The sequence below is a fragment of the Mustela lutreola genome, chromosome 2 (genome assembly GCF_030435805.1).
Source record: "Mustela lutreola isolate mMusLut2 chromosome 2, mMusLut2.pri, whole genome shotgun sequence".
NCBI lineage: Eukaryota > Metazoa > Chordata > Mammalia > Carnivora > Mustelidae > Mustela > Mustela lutreola.
Window position 1 is genome coordinate 149,269,482 of NC_081291.1, and position 16,839 is coordinate 149,286,320.

Consider the following 16,839-nt stretch of genomic DNA (forward strand, 5'->3'; position numbering starts at 1 on the left):
TCTTGTAAGATCTCAGGTTAAATTTCACTTAATATAATAGGCTTTCTAAGGAAGCTCTGAAAATACTATCACTGAGGTAATTTTAATTGATGTTGCTCATATTTAACTCCCCCAGAAGAGGATGAAAGCTTATGCAGATTATAGGCAGGCTGTTTCTCAGTAGTGGAAAAAAAGGCCACTGAAGTTAATCCACTCAAAAAGGGATCAAAACTTCACAGGAAGAAATTTGACTTGGACTGTATCTGATTATTAGAATGAAAAATTATAAAAATAATTTTATCTTATATGTAACCAAATTTAGGTTATTATAGAAACTAGCAGCTAGTCCTTGAAATGTACAAAAAACTGGGTTAAGTATTGCTTTTTTTTTTTTGAGGGCACATAATTTTTAACAACACACAGAATACTTTTCACTTTAACAAGCAGGAATAATCAAAGGGTTTCAATAATTTTCCCTAGTGCCTTTACTTAGTCTTTGGATTTTCAGATGACTCCACTAACATGTGATCATTGCTGATTTTTTTTTCCAGTTGTTGACTGGTCTACCAGTTACATAAGATTTCAAATTCAGTAGTCCCTCCTTACCCACTGTGTTGCTTTCTGGGGTTTCACCTACCCACAGTCAACTGCAGTCCAGAAGCAAATGATCCTTCTTCTGATGTATCATCAGAAGGTTAATAGTAGTCTATTATTACATCACTATAACTGCATCATTCACCTCACTTCATCTCATCCCTAGGTGTTTCATCATCATCATAGGAAGGGTGAGTCTAGTACAATAATGTATTTTGAGAGAGAGAGATGCCATATTTACCTAACTTTTATTACAGTGTATTAGTATAATTGTTCTATTTTATTAATAATATTGTTGGTAATTTTTAAAAAAGATTTTAGTTATTTATTTGACAGACAGAGATCACAACTAGGCAGAGAGGCAGGCAGAGAGAGAGGGGGAAACAGGCTCCCCAAGGAGCAGAGAGCCCAATGCAGGGCTCGATTCCAGGACCCTGGAATCATGACCTGAGCTGAAGGCAGAGGCTTTAACCCGCTAAGCCACCCAGGTGCCCCTGTTGTTGGTAATTTATAAATTAAACTTTATCATAGGTATATATGTAGAGGAAAGATATGGTATATGTGTGATTTAGTAATATGTGTGGTTTCAGGCATCCACTGGGAGTCTTGGAATATAGTCTCTGTGGATAAGGGGGGACTACTGAAAATGAAATGAAATGAAATGAAATCTTTTCTTTTTCGCAAGATTTACCTTTTCATTTTGCATTGTATGGGTGGATAAATACCACTTCCAATAATCAGAGATACTCGAGTATTAAATGGAGAGAGATGCTTGAGTGTATATTAGTGAATACTTTTATTTGGTGACTTTTACTTTCCTATATCACATTGTTTCACTGGAGCTCCTGAGAATTAATGTTCAGATTACAAAGATACCTTGTACTCACTCAGCCAGCATCTATTCAACATTATTGAAAGAAACTTACTGTGGCAGGTAATATTTTCCAAATATGGCTGTATCAATATTTCTCATCCCATCTGATCACCTTACCGTGTGACCTTGCTCCTTTCTGATCAAGAGTTGGCTGGCATGCCTAGGTGGATTAGTCAGTTAAATATTCAACTCTTGATTTCAGCCCAGGTCTTGATCTCAGGGTTGTGAGTTCCAAGCCCTGTGTTGGGTTCCATGCTGGGTGTGGAGCCTACCAAAAAAAAAAAAAAAAAAAAAAAAGAGGTGTTATCTATATTCTTCCCATTAAACCTGGGTGGACTTTTGTGACCTTTCTGCCAACAGAATGTGGTGAAATGACTCTGGTGGTTTCAAATATAAAATCGTATGATGTTTGTAGTTATAGTTTGTTTACATTCTACATTCTATTGCTACATAGTGCCTCGTCATTTATGTATTCAGCATACTCTTGAAGAGTATTTGGGTGTTTTAAATTTAGAGTTTTTAGTGCTAGGAATTATTAATATTTTAATACATATCTTTGGGAGAACATATGTAAAAGTTTCTGTTTGGTTTGTACCTAGAAATGAAAGTTCATGACTTTAAATATTTTGGATATCAAATTTGGATATCAAATTGATATTTTGGATATCAATTAAGATTGATTTTTAAATGAGTCACCTTTGACATTTAATGACGGCATTTAGAATATTCCTTAGCCTTCTTCACATTCTGTGAGAATAACCTGAAGGGTGTGGCTTAACATCTATAAGCTGAATAAGGCAAAAATAAAGGAACAGGAAGTTACAACTGATCACCCCAATAGAAGATCACAAACCATTGCTCAGTTCCTGGATCTGAGCCAGTTGTCAGGAGCCTAACTGACTGAAAGGTGGCCAGGTCCTCAGGAGTAGGGACCCTGGGACACTGTGGCAAGTAAGGCTAGAAGGATTCACAGCCATTTCCAAAGGAGTCTATGGCTATTTTCTTGGGTTACTATATCCTGGAGAAAGAATATTCTGATGTCTCAAGGATTATTAAATAGGAGTTCTCAGTTGATACTGACATTTGGACCCTGAAGTTTTCTCATGCCCCTTTGTCTACAGTTAGATATGGGGACACGGGGACCAGATAAATAATGGAGTTTTAGCTAAAGTCTGACTTAGAGCAGATTCCCTAGGTCTGCAGATCCATCTGTCTGAGTGTGTAATTGAGAGTGACACACTTGGCAATGGGACTAATCCCATATGGGCCCTAGCCTGTGGAGTAAAAGCTATCCCGGGGGGATAAGGCCAAGTAGAAGCCTTCAAAATGGTGCCCTGCCAAACTGCTCACTCCCAGCAAGAGAGTAAATCAAAACCAATATTGCATTCTGGGGATGGCGGTGGAGAGTGGTAGAGATTAGTGCCGTCACTAAAGTGAGCAGGGAAGTGGGTGGTCACTATCACATCTCTATTTAATTTACCAGTCTGAAGGCAGGAAATGACACTACTTCAAACTCAACCAAGTAGCAGCCATGATTGCAGCTGCTGGGCCAGCCACATTTTCCTTGCTGATAAGACCTCAGGTACTTGGTATGAGTGGTTGATTTGACAAATGAGTTGTTTTGCATTCCAATTAGAAAAGAGGGTCAGAAACAGCATTCACATGGAAAGGACAACATTTATTTGTAGTTTTCCCCCAGGGACAGGTTAATTCTTCCCTCTGTTATCTGTAGTTCCTGTATAGATCTGGACCATCTCAACCTCCCAGAGAACATTACTCTGATTCATTGCATCAGTGACACTGTGCTGTTCAGGCAGAATGAACAAGATATTGGCTAGGATGCTGGAAGCCCTGGGAGGAGACATTCACACCAGAGGATGGGGAGCAAACTCTATGAAGATTCACAAATCTGCCACTTGAGTAAAGTTTATAAGGATTCAGTAGTCAGGGGCAATTTGGGACAACCTCTGCAAAGTAGAACACAGAGTGATGTTATCTTGCACCTCATACTATGAAAAAGGGAACACGGTGCCTGGTGGGTCTCTTTATGTACTAAAGGCACATAGTCCATATCTAGGAATCTTACTATAGCCCACACACTAGGATTTATGGAAGGCTTTATTTATGGGAGAGACCCAGAGCTCGAAATGACTCTACAGCAAGTACAAGTTGTGGTGTGAGCAACACTCTTACTTTATCAAACCACCCGGCAGAGCCTATAGTGTTGGAGGTAGGAAAAGATACAGCGTAGGACGTATAGTAAGTCCCAGTGGGAGAATAACAACATAGTCGCTGGGACTTCTAGAGCAAGGCCATGTCGTCTGCAGCAGGGAGTTGTACATCTTTTGAGAAACAGTTTCTGGTGTGTTACTAGCACCTGGTGGAGATGCAGCCCTTGGCCATGGGGCACTAAGTGAACATGCATTTAGAACTGCCTATTCTAAGCTGGATTCTTTTGGATCCATCAAGTCATATAATTGAACAGGCCCAAGAGTAGTGGTACATCTGAGATGGAGCCTGAGCAGGATCAGAGGGTGTAAGTAAATGGCATGAGTAGGTATCTCAGACCTTGTGTCATCCACTATACACATAACAGGTGCCCTCATTCTCTGTAAGGTCTCAGCCGGGGGAGGAAAAGCCCAACTGAATCAGTTGGTTCAGTATGTGGGTACAAGACAAAAATGGTCAGTGGCTCAGAAACAACTCAGTGGGTAGAGCTTCAAGGATTCTAAGCTTATTTACTTTTTGTGGAAGGAGAGGTGACTGCTTGAGATGCAAATATACACACTTTCCTGAATGACTCTGAAAGGGAAAGGACTGAAACACTGAAGACCAAGAGGTCAGAAGCAGAAGCGTGTAGATGAATCTATGAGAGCAGGCATGAAGTATGAAGATTTTGTGTTACAAATTAATGCCCACTCGAAAGTATTCACCATTGAAGAGGCACTAAAAAAAAAAAAAAAAAGCGTAGACAAAATGGATTTGGCTAGTTGGTGGCAACCAGTCTTTACCATCAACCATCCCAGAACTGACATGATAGACAAATGAAAAGTAACAGAGACAGGGTGCCTGGGTGGTTAGGGGACAGCCTTTGGCTCAGGTCATGATCCTGGAGTCCCGGGATTGAGTTCTGCATTGGGCTTCCTGTTCAGGGGATAGTCTGCTTGTCCCTCTAACCATCCTCCCCTCTTATGTTCTTTCTCTCTCTCTCAAATTAATAAATAAAATCTTTTTTAAAAAATATTTTATTTATTTGACAGACAGAGAGAGATCACAGTAGGCAGAGAGGCAGGCAAAGAGAGAGAGGAGGAAGCAGGCTCCCTGCTGAGCAGAGAGCCCAATGTGGGGCTCGATCGCAGGACCCTGGGATCATGACCTGAGCCGAAGGCAGAGGCTTAACCCACTGAGCCACCCTGGCACCCCAATAAATAAAATCTTTAAAAAATTAAAAAAAAAAAAGAAAAGTAACAGAGACAGAAGCTATGCATGTATCCAACAGCATGGGCTTCCACTTACCAAAGCTAATCTAGTTTCTGCTACTTCTAAATGTTCAGTGTACCAACACTGGAGACAGTCTCCAATATGGCGCTATTCCTAGAAGAGTCCAACCAGCCATGTGGCAAGTTGACTATAGTAGGCCCCCTCCATCCAGTTTGTTTGCACAGGAATAGATAACTATTCTGGACGTAGATTTGTCTTTCGTTCCTACAGAGCCTCAGTTAGCACCACTATCTGGAAACTTACAGCATGCCTCATCCACAGACGTAAAATCTCACACAACATAGCACTTGATCAGGGAACTCACTTTGCAATGAAGGAGGGGCAGAAACCACCCCTTGGATATAAATTGCACTGATTGTATTACATACTGCAATATTTAGAATTAGCTAACCTGACAGTCATGCCACAGCTAAAACACCATCTTCTAGGCAATTGTCTGCAGGGATGGGGTGCCAGCCTCCAGGGTGCCATGTATACACCAAATCAAAGACCTCTAGATGATATTATGTCAGTTACAGGAAGAATGCATGAGTCTAAGAACAAAGGGATGAAAGCCAAAGTGAATCCACTTAATATGACTCCCAGTGATCCTTTGGGGGAACTTTGTGCTTCCCCTCTTCACAACTTTGGAATCTATAGGGTTAGAGGTCCAGGTCCCCAAAGGGACTACATTCTTACTAGGGGACATGACAACAGCACCACTTAATTAGAATCTGTGTAGGGCACATATGCACTTTAAACTCCTGTGTCCAGGGGCCAACAGCAAATAAGTCACCATCATTCTGGCTGGGGTCAATGACCCTGAGCAGCAGGAGTAAAGGCTGCTGGGGTAAAGGGGTAAAGGGGGTAGGCAGGAAGAAATGTGCACAATGGGATGATCCACTTGGTACCTCTGGGGCTTATTTTGCCCCATTGTAACAGTGAATGCACATACTCAGCAGCCCCCACCTGAGAAGGGTGTGAGTCCAAGGGCTTGGGCCCCCTTCAAGATGAGGGTTTGAGTTCCCCACCAGGTAGGCAAGCCATCAGCACCTGCAGAGGAGATAGCATTGGCTGTGGAGACTGTACGGTGGAGAGTGGAGCTGAGAGAGAAGATAAATGCCAGCTCTGGCCTCGAGACCTGCGGCCACAGCAGGAACTGTGGCTTGTCTCACTACCCACCTAGTTTCCCCTCAAGAGAGAGGTCCTTGAGAGCTATGGAAGAACTGCATCCTGAAACGGATGGAGGAGTTTGATGCAGTCAGTATAGACTGTTTCTCTCCATTTGATGCAGTTAATATAGACTGTGGTGAAAGCTGTGTGGGTTTTCTGCTTCCAGCTCCCTTCAGGAGAGAATCTCCTATGAGAGCAGTCAACCAACAGCTCCCACCACCACACTGGTGCAATTACTTCACCATGCCCATGGGGAAGGCCACGATCTCCTCAGTCTCCCGGTGAGTGAACCCAGCCATGTGCTACAGCTGAGCCACCCTTGCCCATCCTGGGACACTCCTGATGGTCAGTCATTGACCTAGAGTTTCCCATCATCCTGGCTCGGACTTTCTTCAAGCTGTGCTGTGGTCTGAGGCACTTCTACCCCACCCTCCTTCCTTCGCTTTCCTCCTTCCACAGTTGTCAGACCTGCACCGTGATCTCAAGGCTGTCCTGGCCTAGTCTTCCTTCTTCTCTCTTCTATTCCTTTTTTTTTCTTTAAGAGATTTATTTACTTATTTTAGGAAAAGAGAGAGAGACAGCAGAAGGGAGGAGCAGAAGGACAGGGAGAGAGAGTCCCAAGCAGACTCCAGCTAGGCACGACCCTGAGATGGACAGCCTGAGCTGAAACCAAGAGTCAGGCGACACTCAACCAACTGAGCCACCCAGGTGCCCCTGTCCTTTATTCTTTATGGCATATCCCCCAATCTATTTCTTGCCCATCTAATTCCATCTTGGTGTCTGCTTCCTGGTGGATCTGAACTGACCCACAAGTCATTCTTGCTAGTTATTTTCCAAGTAATCATCTGTTTTCTCCATTTTTTTTTTTTTTTTTGGTTTGTTTCTTGATGAAAAGTTTGAATACTGAAGATTAAACAGATAACTACCTTATAACACAGGTATTTATTTCTCTGGCCAATTTACTCTAACTTAACTCTGCAGAGGAGTCACAGAACATGTAGTGTTGTCTAGAACTTAGAGGTTCATTTTGCCTGTTTGCTGAAGGACAAGTTCACTTTCAGTGTTTCTCTGGATTTACTTTCATGGTTCCCTCCTTTCTCTCTCCCACTGGATGCCAGTGGTAGGGATCTTGTTTGTTTCCTTTAGATCATTGAACTACAAATTCAAATGACATGACATTTTGAGAACACTAGAAATTCCTGATTTAAGTGAGGCCCTTTTGAGTTCAGATGGATTTGTGATAACTGAAAGAAAGAGCAGTCTTGTTCCCAGACCAGCTACACACTGCTGCTCCAAGCTGTGGATTAATGAAACTGGAACAGGAATAAACTTGGTTGGGATTTTCTTTGATGGGACTTTGTGGTCACCAAGAGGTTTCCTTTGCAAGTAAATAAGTCCAGGTGGGAAGATGCCTGTATGTGGGGTTCTTATTTCCTCTCCCCCCCAAAAAACAACCCCTAACGGTAGTGGTGAAACAGAAAAGATTGTCTAAGGGTAAAAATCTGGCCTTGGCACAAAGGTTTTTGGCAATTTTAGGCAAAATGGTCTGGTCTCTTTCATACCAACAGTTTGCTTTGAAGGCTGTAAAGTTTGGCCTCCAAAATTATTTGGTCAAGCTGTCCAGAAAGTCAAAGGGAGGATTCATTAGCAAAAAGGAAATTAACCACCAGACTGTGTCTGTCCTTTGAGCCAAACAGACTTATTTCTTGGCAGTCTCTTTGTGGGGTGTTCAAACACTAACACAAAAATGTTCTGAAAGCCCTGCAATGTCTTCTGGTGAGTAGAGTGTCAGGAGGAGCTTATGCAGAGGAATGACGGTAACTGTTGCTCCTGAGTCATTGGGTAATTCATCCAAAGGGTCCCCCTCTCTTGGTGACAAATTTTGTTCTAAGAATGGAATCCATTCACTTCTAACTTAAGACCTTATCTTGTGGGACACCTGGGTGGCTCAGTTGTTTAAGCCTCTGCCTTCAGCTCGGGGTCATGATCCCAGGGTCCTGGGATCAAGTCCCACATTGGGCCCCTTGCTCAGTGGGGAGCCTGCTTCTCCCTTTGCCTCTGCCTGCCTCTCTGTCTGCCTGTGCTCACTCTCTCTGACAAATAAATAAATAAAATCTTTAAAATCAAAAACAAAAACATTAAAAAAAAAAAAGACCTTATCTTGTGATGTGACATAATGAAGCTTCAGTTCTGGGACACTTAATATACCTGTCCCCAGGACAGAAAGAAGAGATAGATTTCTCCCTTAAGAATGTGTTTCAATCAACATCACAACTTAGTCCTTTTTCATTGAAGGTCTTGTAAGGCAGTATTGTAATAATTACAAGAGAAGTGGAAGACTAAAATTCTAGAGCTTTTTTTCCTTGCAGACCATTAACCAGTTTTATTATTTTAATATATTTTTTAAAGAATTTGTTTATTTGACAGACAGAGATCACAAGTAGGCAGAGAGGGAGGCAGAGAGAGGAGGAAGCAGGCTCCCTGCTGAGCAGAGAGCCCTATGGGAGACTGGATCCCTGAGATCACAACCGAAGTTGAAGGCAGTGGCTTAACCCACTGAGCCACCCAGGCGCTCCCAGTTTTATTTTTATATTATATTGTATTTCATTTTAGCCAAAGTCTAAATTATTATGACTTCCAGTATTGAACTCCCAGCTCTACAGCCTAACAGCCTAACAGCCTTGATTGATGCTTTCAGAGAAAGTAGTTAGGGACTTTTTTTTTGGGGGGGGGGGGTATAGTGGTAGCTAAATCTCAGGGATCGTCTCATTCACTTTTCCTTTGGCATTTTATCAAGGTGTTTTAAGTAAAACTCTCCTCAAATATCTGCAGATTATTTTCCCTTCTGTGAAACACACAGTTTTGACAGGTGGGAGAAAATAAAGAGAATGAATGTCTCTTGCCTGAAATCTCTGCTCAAAAAGTGGGAGATGACGATTTAGTAGAATTGCAATGTGCAGCCTCTAGGTTAGTAGGTAGCCCTAAAACTGTTTAGCTGTCAAGAGCACCACGTGGTTCCTCCAACTATTTTATTGATTCATTTTTAAAAGGCAAACAGCTGAAAGACTTCTGTTCATGTTGAGAAACACCAAGCATATGAACTCAGGCAGTTATTCCATCTCTGGGGTTCTCTGCCTGAACCTTCTTTTCTGGTGGCTTCCTGTCTTCCCTTTGCGGTTATGCTCCTTGCACTTATTCTTGCCCTTGCTCTTCCTCCACCCCATCAAAAGTGATTGGTCCAAAGATGGACACCTGATTCAAATTAAACCAATCAAAGACCTTTCCCTGGGGATTTAGACCTGCAGCAAAAGTCAATTTCTCTTAAGAGGAACTGCTTGCAGGGGCTCCTGGGTGGTGTAGTCCATTAATGTCTGCCTTCTGCTTGGGTCCTGATCCCAGAATCCTGGGATCCAGCCCCTCACTGGGCTCCCTGCTCAGCCGGGACCCTGCTAATCCCTCTCCTCCCCCTCCCCACTTGTGCTAGCTCTGGATCACTCTCTTTCTCTCTGAAATAAACAAATACAATCTTTTAAAAAAAGAAAGAGGAACAACTTATAATATGTGTAGTTCTGAGGCATAGAAAATCATGTACCATGTAGATTGAAGAGCAGAAAAAGCTGATTTGTCCAGAAACAATGATGTAGATAATGTAGAGAGAAGCAGAGACAAGAGGCAGAGAGGGAGAGGGAAGGCGAGGGAGAAAGAGGGAGGTATGCACTTCCTGTGTTCCACGCAGGATCCTTATAACTGCTCCCTTTTGCTTACGTGAACATAATTTTTTACCTGCAGCCAAGAGGAGGGCTTAGTTAACTACTTTTCCTCCCACATCTTGAGAATGTCTGATATAGAAAATGTGCATTTCCCTAGCCAGGTAGTCCTGAAGTCACAGGAAATGCTTTGACCCTTCAAGATCCTCCTCTTGCGGCTCCTGTAGAACACATGTACCCGCTTTCTGTGTTCTCCGTCTCCCACACCAGTCCTCGAAGGATCTAGAAAGACTCAACTTGAGGACCAGGACACACCCAAGGATGGCTGTAGTTACTAGCCATCATTTGTAATATATTTTTTTTCTATAACAAAACACATTCAGACTTTTCGGACTTTTAAATGACCAATTTATAAAATAACTCTAGAAATAAAACCCTTAAAAAAAACTCGGGACTGCCTGCCCCATATTAATTAGTAGTGAGGATTCGCGTGACAAAAGGGCTCTTTAATACATGCAAGGACTCCATTAATTGGGGTTTGACTGCATTTTAAGTATCCTCCAACACATCTGAGTTTTCATTTATTCAACGAGAGGGAGGAGACAACTAGAATTAAGTTTTAGGAGGCTCTGTGCACTGAGTGGCCATTAGATGACAAAGCAATTGTGAAAGGATGTTAGAGGGATAGGTCAATGGAGGAAAAAGAACTAGAAATATCCTCTCTCTCTCCCTTTTTGAGGGACAGAATTCTGTAATCTCACAAAGAAGGAAGCAATTAAGACTCTGATTTGGTTAAGAAGTTATGAGAGAAATAGGGGCACCTGGGTGGCTCTGGCTCAGGTCATGATCTCAGGGTCGTGAGATCCAGCCCCACATTGGGCTCAGCAGGGAGTCTGCTTGAGAGTCTCTCTCTCCCTCTTCCTCTGCCCCTGCAGTGCTCTCTAAAATAAATAAATAAATAAGTAAATATTTTAAAAGGTAAGTTATGAGATGGGGCACCTGGGTGGCTCAGATGGTTAAGCATCTGCCTTCAACTCAGGTCATGATCTCAGAGTCCTGGGATTGAGCCCCACATTGGGCTCCCTGCTCAGTGGGGGGTTTGCTTCTCCCTCTCTCCCTGCTTATGTTCTCTCTCTCTCATAAATAAAATCTTTAAAAAAATAAGTTATGAGAGAAATATAATATGAAAACATAGGTGCACTACAGGGTTTGTGTTCTGGCTCTCTTCTTACAAGTTGATGACCTTTGGCAAGGCACAAAGTTTCCTGAACCTTTGTTTTCTTCTGTATAATATGATACCTAGTAAGGCTTGTCCGCCAATTCTCAGAGTTACTGTAAGATTCATGTATAATTGTACAGGTGAAATTGTTTTGTAGTCTGTAAAACATATAAATATTATTTGCTATTACCATGATAATTGAAGTACTAACAACTTATAATTATTATGACTACATGGAAATGGCTATGGTCAAATGGTCCCATTAAGACTTATGTGGCAGAAACTACATGAGAATAAATTCACTCTTTAAGATTATCTGTAAATATGTATTTTTTAAGAAAACTTTTCTCATTTTTAAATGTGACTTGAAGTCATGTCCATCAGGTCAGTGCTCCAGTGGAGCAGAATTTGAGTCCTGGGCCCGCCCTCCATCCCACATTGGTTTGACTGCTCCTCCCCTCCTCTTGGCTCCAAAAGGGATTGACCTTTTCTGATCAGGCATGAAAGGTGGCTTCACTTGAGTCTGGACAATGCTGAGACAGAGGGATAAGAGTAGAGCTTGTATATCCTGGGTTCCTGTCCGTGTGACAAGACAGAAGAAGGGCGTGGCTTGAACAGCTGGTGTAACCAGATCTGGGACTTATTTGGGTAGAGGGAGGAGTTCAATGACATCGTCAACCATTGACTGTCCTATCATGTGGCAGACTTTTCCAAGTTTAGCTTGAAAGATCACTTCTGGTATTGCATGCAGTGGGCACTCAAACAAACAATATATGTATTTCTTGAACATATAAATAATGCTGAGAACTTTAAAATTTACCTCCAAACACTGCTAATTAGTTCTCCCATCATACCCAAAATGGAATTAATAATATGGTTTGGGCTTCTGAGAGTGATGATTCAATTTCTCTACCTTGTAAATCATTTATAGATTTGCACAAATCTAAGTACACACAAAGAAACATTCATCTTTTTTATTTTTTAGCACTTAGGTATTATTTTTAGCATCTTTTCATTCATTTGTTCCCAAATTTTTGAACAAAGTTATAATTATAGTGTTCATAGATACTTGTTTCCAGATATATTTTTTCAAAAATAATAAAAATTATCTTTTTCACATTGTTACATTATCTTCAGAAGTTCTATTTCCTATTTTAAAAAGGACTGTAAGAAGAGAAATGAGGGGGGCACCTGGGTGGTTCAGTGGGTTAAAGCCTCTACCTCTGGCTCAGGTCATGATCTCAGGGTCCTGGGATGGAGCCCACATTGGGCTCCCTGCTCAGCGAGAAGTCTGCTTCTCCCTCTGCCTGCCATTCCCCATTTGTATTCTCTCTCTCTGTGTCAAATAAATAAATTAGATCTTTAAAAAAATAAAAATGATGTTTTAGATGGTTTGGTCAAAATAATTTCATATATTATCATTATGAAAGTGAGTATTCTCTCGGTAAGTTTATACACATTATAAACTTAGAAAATAAAAAAAATAAAAATAAAAAAAGATTTTATTTATTTATTTTAGAGAGAGAGAGAGCACACATGAGTGGAGGGAGGGGCAGAGGGAGAATGAAAGGGAGAGAATGTTAAGCAGACTCTACGCTGACCAAAGAGCTCAATGCAGGGCTTGATCTCAGGACACTAAGATCATGACCTGAGCTGAAACCAATAGTCGGACACTTAACCCACTGAGCCACCCAGGCACCCCGAGAAGTACTATTTCAGATAGCTACTAAAAACTTCATTAGATATTAAGCTTTCATAAATATCTCATTAAATATTTAGGATTCTTCTAATTAATATTATCCTGCAATTGGCAATATAGCTTTGCAATATAGCTTGATAGCTAATCTCTATTTTTCTAAGAAAACATGTATTAATTAATTTATTTTTTCCATTTAAAAATATTTTCCCCAGTACAAAAAAGTAAAAAAAAAAAAAAAAAAAAGCGAAAATACTAGAGGATAAACTACTTGCACACAGTACCCAAGTAAAGACTAAATCTCAGAAATCTTCCTTTCCTCTAGTCCAACTATAGTGCGGAAGCAAGAGATAACATGAGGCAGGACACAGTCCCATCCACCACCATCATCAAAATTATCTTCCTTATGGTCATGCCAGTGATGCATTTATTAGGAACACTAAAGTGAAGCCTGGAAGTGAGACTCACACCTGCAAAGGGTAAGTGCAAAAATGTGTGGCAGGACTAATTTTGACTTAAGTATTTGTAAACTTGCCCTACTCTGGACATTGTGCTAGATATCTGGGATACAGTACATTATGAATACATGTGTCACATTTGATTTGTCAAGGAAGTGGTCAACTCTGATCCTCTTAGAGAAATAAAGATTAATCTTATGCAACAGTTTTCTGGACTCTTTTTTATTCTATTATTCAAATCCTTATCTATTCAAGGTCCTTGTCTCCTTAGTTCCTCTTTGGTTGCTAATGGTGATCCTGCTCTGGGAATTTTCTCTGTACTGGTTCTGCAAGCCCAGGCAGGTTCTGCCTCTAGGGCTTCTGGGCTGGAGTCCTCTAACAACTTAACCACCCCACCAAGTTTCTGACCATTCGCCTTAGCTGGAATCAGTCACCCACATCAAGTCAACAATCCAGAGGGGCAGGGCTGAGGAAAGCAGCTTGTGGCTTTCCTGAGGCAAATATGGCAGATGACAAAGTCAAGACAACAGCCATTGGGGCTGGGTGACCACTGGTACTGAACCTGGTGGTGTGGAGAACACCTTATCACGTGTGGGACAAACAGGAAGAAAACGAAGCCTTCTTAGACCTGTCCTCAAAGCGCTTTCAATTCTCTTCAGGAGCTGATTCCATATGAAGTGCCAAAACTGTAACAAATGGTGAGAGGCTACCCTCCAAACAGTTAGGAGTCCACCAGTGGGTGCTAAAAGAAGAATGGGCTAAATCATGTAAAGGGCCACCATGCCCTCGATAAGGAATGATGGGCTTCAAAGGAGCAAATCCATAAAGAAATGTAGGATCCTTCCAGTCCCAGCAGCTATAGTTGAGGAGGTAAGAGATAACTGAGGTAAGAGACTCTAAGACAGTGTTATATATGATTGTGTCAAAGAAACAGAAGAAAACAAAGGAAAAGACAAGAATAATATGAATTTAGGGGAGAAAGACTAATGGAGGCTTGACAATAGAATATGGAAGGCAACTTTGAGCAGGGTTCAAATAGAGATATATGTAGCGAAGAAGCAGGCTAAATATGCTTGGGTCAGAGCCTGGGGGGAGTGGAGGAAGACACATTTGTAAGAATCAAGGTCAGAAAGCAATGAAGATGGCAGTTTCTTCCAAGTCCTTGGGTGTTGGATTGATAGCTCTGACCTTTACTCGTGTGGGCAGCTGTTAAAGGCTTGTGAGCCAGGGAATGACATCATGAAAACAGGAGGCCAGAAAGGAGAGAGTAGAGGCAGAGAAACCAGGTAGGAGGTCACTGCAAGCATTTTAAGATAAGGTCTTGTTGTGGGAGCTGGAAAGGAAGGATGGTTTTGAGGGACACAGGATCAAGAGTTCCTTGCTATTGGTTGGAGGCAGACAGAGAGGGAGGAGGGATGGACGGCTCAGGGGAGTTTCCAGTAGGAAGTGTGTTGAGGGAAAGATTAGGAAGCAGGAATCAACCTCTAGTGGAAAGTCTTTGTAAGTGGAGAGAAAAACTTGCTAAATCTCAATTGATTATCTTATGAAAACTGTGGAGTTTCTCTCTGAGATAGGCATACAGGGGGGAGCACACTGATTTAAAATGACAATACCAGGGAGCAAAGGGTGACTCCCACAGGATGGGAGCATAGAAGCAGCACTCTAATGGGCTGAATCTGAGGGTCTTTTCGTGAATTCACTGTATGTCCTTGGACAAAATGCCAAGTTCACCGGGCCAGATTCCTTATCTGTAAAATGAGGGATATAAAATATACGATCTTCTTTGTGTGTCTCCCTGAGGCTTAAATCACAGTCATTTGAGTGCTTTAGTATATAACAGAATTTGTGTTAAGAACTTTATTTGCATTTTCTTTTTTAATCCTTAGAATGCTCATTCTTCATTTTTAAAAATTCCAAAATTCAGTGGCTTAAACCAATAGCCATTGTATTTGCTCACAGTTCTGCAATCTGGGCTAGGCTAGGCCCTGTGGTTCTTTTGTTCATCTTGATGGTGGTCCCAAATGTGTTTGCAGTCAGCTAGTGGGTCCCTAAGGGAGTGGGCTCAGCTCAGATCTGGGGTGGCTGGACTTCTCCCTCTCTCCACATGTCTCAGGGCCTCTCCCTCTCCTTGTGGTTTCTCTGGTGGGGTAGTTGGACTTATCTTAGGGACTTAGGTGTCCCAAAAATACAAAAATAGAAACTTCCACTCCTTCTTAGGGGTTAAGGTGGGGTTGGGAGGATTAGCACATATTCAATGCTGTATTTTTCTGGTTAAGGAAAGTCACTGTCCTAGTCCAGATTTAAGTTGGAAGGGACTCCATAAGGGTGTGACTAACAGGAGGGTGGTCTGCTGCAAAGCAGCAATGTCATAGACTGCCACAATATTATCTCCAACTTGTAAACAAATAATCTGGGACTTAGGAAAGCTAAGTTACTTGCCCAATATAAAGAGTAGAGCTAGGCACTCCAAAGCTTGTGTTCTATCATGGGTCAGCGGATAAATTTGTAGTGTTTTAACCTAGAACCCTGTGAAGTGGGTACTGTTTCTGTACCTGATTTATAAAGAAGAACACAGCAATAGAGAGCTCAAGTATTTTGCTCCAGGGAATATACATTTAGTTGCTATACCGTGCTGCCTCGCATGGGTAGTACCTGACACAAGGCACCTGTAAATGTGGTATCATTCGAAGCTGTTGTTTGAAGGACAGAGCAGATGTCTTCAACCATTCACCATCACATCATATAGGCTCTCTGGGAACTGGGGGTTTTCCCTTTGGGTTAGGTTATCCTGGGTAATTTCCCTTTCAGGCATCAACTTCTCTCTCTTCCACTATTTCTTGAAGCTTGGCAAGGAATGAAGACAGCATCCTTGCCCATCCACTCCCAGCCCTGATTCTCACTGGCGAGTCTCATGGCTCCCTCAGCCTCATCTTCTCTGATAGTGGCCAAGTACTCCTTACAAAAGCAGGCCCTTCCTTCTTGGGTGAGGACCTTCCTGGAGTAGGGCTGGACTCAAGTTTCCATCCTTTAATCATCAAGTTAGTCTTGCAGCTTCTGATTAGTAACCATTTTGGTCCCTGTCACTTCCTCTAGTTCCATAGCTAGTTTCCCCACTCTCGTAACTGTGGTGGCTTCCGATGGTAGCTTGCTGATACTATTTCCAGTGGAGTGACGTGTCACTTCCCCCTTCCTTCTGCCGGTCCTATGGGTAGAGGGTGTTGCTGCATGGGAAATCTGGGGTTCCAGAGGCTCTGGAAAGGAGCTTATGCTCTGCTTATCTTTGCAGGTGACCCATGTGACTGTCTTTCTCTGAGGCAGCCCTGATTTTTTCCACTCTCTGGAGAGTCTGGAATCAGAGCACACCTCAAGTACAGATACTGGGGTGACAGGTGCCCCATATCAGTGGGCTCGGTTCTGTTGTGGGTAGTGACAAAGAGTGGCCATTCAGGAAGTGGCCCCAAAATACTCCCTAGCCTTTTCCAAGGCAAAACTATGGGGTAGTCTTGTCTTTTCTGTAAACTTTTCTCCTTCAGAACAACTCCAGATTTAGACTTTATTTCATCCTTATAAAAATAATGAGGTGCAATACTTGCACTTAATATGATTTTATTTAAGGAAGAGGATAGATGGGTTGTTCAAAATGTTTTATAAATCTTTCT

At 42.0% G+C, this 16,839-nt stretch overlaps 1 long non-coding RNA gene across 1 annotated transcript in view; it reads left to right on the top strand.

Moving 5' to 3' along the window:
• Nucleotides 1–13,628, top strand: part of LOC131825007 (uncharacterized) — a 36,453-nt gene extending 22,825 nt beyond the window's left edge. The window contains exon 3 of the long non-coding RNA XR_009351083.1: nucleotides 13,048–13,628. This is a non-coding gene — a long non-coding RNA (uncharacterized LOC131825007). The remainder of the gene's footprint in view (nucleotides 1–13,047) is intronic.
• Nucleotides 13,629–16,839: the final 3,211 nt, after the last annotated feature.